Below are 3,019 nucleotides of genomic sequence, written 5' to 3'. Positions count from 1 at the left end.
GTTGAATTTGTATATACCCTCAATGCAAAGTTCGGGGGTCTACAAGGCCATCTTTACCTCTGTTATCAACTGCAAGTTAGAGAGCCCCCAAGATCACCCTCGAGTTTGATAATTTGCTAGAAGGACTCACAAAACCCACTGGAACTGCTGTACTCACAGTTACAGTTTACGACAGCACAGGGACACAGATTAAAAGCAGCTAAGGGAAGAGGTACACAGAGAAGGGTCCAGGAGAGTCCCAAGCATGGGACCTCTAGCACAGGACTCTAGTGGAGTTATGCAGACAGTTTATTTCTCACAGGTGCAATGTGTGACAATATGCATGAGCTACTGCCATCCAGACAAGCTCACGTGAACCTTGGTGTCTAGAGGTTTTATTGGGGCTCAGTCACATAGATATAGCTGACTGCCCATGTGGACAACCTTAGTCTCCAGAGGTCAAGTTCACGCCTCATGACCCAAGGATCCCTACTATAAATCACACTGCTAGCACAGACTAGCTGGCATGGCCAAAGGTCCCCAGGTTAAACAAATCAGGCAGGACATTCCAAGATCTTAGAGGTTACCTCCCAGAAGCCAAGGGCAAAGACCAGGCCTCTCTGGGGGAAAGGTTAATCCTTTACTGGGTACCATACCAAAGCCTATGCAGACTTTCCCGTTCCATTTGGCAGAATTTCCCTGCAACAGCTCTCCGAACTTACACCTTCCCTAATCTCTTCCGTCCTCAAGAACGGCACCAACAACCGCCCAGGTGATCAAGCCACTACCACCCTAATCCATGGAGTGTTTCTGGTGAGCGCAGCCGGGTAGGTGAGGGTAGCGCGGGACGGGGACTGCCGGATGCCGCTGGGATGCTAAACCCCTGCCCTCCTCCCCCGAGTAGGACCCCAAGCGAGCCCCGCCCGACCGCCGAGCCTCCAGCCATGGCTCCTCTGCTCACGAAGTATGCTTACCTGCAGAGCCTGGCCAAGAAGATCTGCTCCCAGCCCAGGCCCGAGCTGCAGAAGCGCAAGTCGGCTGGCAAAACTCGAGTCTTAGAAGCTGCTGGGTTCCTAAAAAAGGAGAGAAAGAAAGCACTGAAGAAATCCCAGGAACGGGAGGAGAAAGCTGCCGAGGCCAAGGCCCGGGCCCCTGCGGAGAGTCTCAGGTCAGGAAGCCGGTGACAGCCGAGGAGGAGGAGGCCTCCAGCTCCACCGGGGCCCCTGCGCACGGCCTGGACAAAGAGCCTCTTTACCTGCCTTGGACGTCCTGCGGCAGCGCCTGCCTGAAAAGATACTGAAAGCGCGGGGCCAAGACGGCGCCAAGGAGCTGTCTCCCGCCGTTTTAGAGAAAAGACGTCGGAGGAAGTGTAGAACGCAGGAGCGCGACCGGAAGGAGAAGCAGCAGCAGAAGGAGCTGAGGGCAAAGCGGAAGGCGCCCGAGGCCCCCGAGGGCGCGGAGCACGCTGAGCGGTCCTGAGGCGCCCCTCGAGGAGGCGCAGGGCCGGCCGGGGCTGCTCTTCAACAAGGTGGAGGTAACTGAAGAGAAGCCGTCCCACAAGGCTCAGCGCAGGAAGGAGAAGAGGCAGAAGGGGAAGGGCAACCTGACGCCGCTAACAGACAGGACCTAGGCAGCAGGTGAAGCGCCTGCAGGCGCGGCAGGCCCGGCTGGAGGAGCTGCGGGCCGCGGACGCGGGCCACGCCCAGGAGCTCGAGGCAAAGATGCATGCAGTGTGCGAACCTGCTGGACAAGGCCGAGGGCGTGAAGATCCGCGACGACGAGCACCTGCTGCAGGAGGCCCCGAAGCGCAAGAAGAGAGGGGCGCAGCGCCAGAGCGCGTGGGAGAACCGCACTGCGCGTGTGGCGGACAAGACGCAACTGCAGGACCCGTGGCGGCAGAACTCGCGCGAGAACAAGGAGGCCGAAGCTGAGCGGCGCCTGGAGAAGACCCGGAAGAGGGGCCGCATCCTGCCCCAGGACCTGGAGCCGGCCGGCCTGGCCTGAGGGCCCGACTGCCCGACCGGCTCAGGCTCCCAGCGGAAATCGGACGCTGCCCCGCTGCCCTCACCGACTTTTCGGGGCTCAGGCCGCACGTGCAGAAGAACCTTCAGATCCGGGTAAGGGGTGACCCAGATCCGGGCTCCAGCCCCCTCTGGTGAGGCCAGAACGCTCCCTGAAAATTCCGGGGTGGGGGACGAGGGAGTGGTGAGGAGGGAGTGGCATGGGGAGGGGCTGGGTCTTCACTGGCCCCCTCCTCCTCTCCCGAGTTCACAGGAGCAGGAAGGGAATGGCCTGTGTGGCTGCTGTGTCAGCCCCAGAGTCTCTTGGAAAGGACAAAAACCCAACTCCTGTAGCCAAAGTTGAAGGCAGAATTGACAGGCTTGGTAACTGGGGAAAGGCGGGGCCATCCTCAGGCTGCCTGGAATTGAATTATTCTAAATTTATTTGTAAGATGGATAAAGATTATCATTTAAGATAAACATGCACATTAAAAATCCTAAAATAACCGCTAGAAGATAGAAACAGTGTTACTAAACTAGAAAGAAGAAAAATGGAGTGGGGTGGACAGTGTCAGTCTAGGAGGAGGTGGGAGAGAAAGTAAAACCTAAAACTAAGCCCGGTGAATGGAGGATACACAGAGGCAGAGTTAAGTCCAAGCCCACAGGCAGCCAGAACGAATGCACGTCGACAAAACTCAGATGAATTTTATGGTATGTGGATTATATTTCCAAAAAACTGTTAATAAAATTCTTTTGACTAAACTCCAGTTAAGGAACAGATGGTAACCAAAAGGAAGCTGGTGTTGGCTGTATTATAAGATGAAGTCGACTTTAAGATAAAAGGCACTGCTAAGGAGGACTATCACCACGTAACGAAAAGGGGTTCAAATCACCTGGAAGGTAGAACAGTCGTGCACCAGGAACAAAGCTTCAAATCTGTCTAGCAGAAACCGACACAACTACAAGGAGAAATCAATTCACAAACCAAAGTGGGAGATTTTTAACATCTTTGTTAGGAATTGATAAACCAGGCAGACAAA

General features: G+C 55.4%; 1 pseudogene; it reads left to right on the top strand.

The window, feature by feature from the left end:
- Positions 1 to 923: 923 nt before the first annotated feature.
- LOC112405296 (surfeit locus protein 6 pseudogene) lies at positions 924 to 1,983 on the top strand (annotated as a pseudogene).
- Positions 1,984 to 3,019: the final 1,036 nt, after the last annotated feature.

The sequence above is a fragment of the Neophocaena asiaeorientalis genome, unplaced genomic scaffold (assembly GCF_003031525.2).
Source record: "Neophocaena asiaeorientalis asiaeorientalis breed wild unplaced genomic scaffold, Neophocaena_asiaeorientalis_V1.1 scaffold342, whole genome shotgun sequence".
Taxonomy (NCBI): domain Eukaryota; kingdom Metazoa; phylum Chordata; class Mammalia; order Artiodactyla; family Phocoenidae; genus Neophocaena; species Neophocaena asiaeorientalis.
This window is presented reverse-complemented; position numbering and strand designations above follow the sequence as displayed.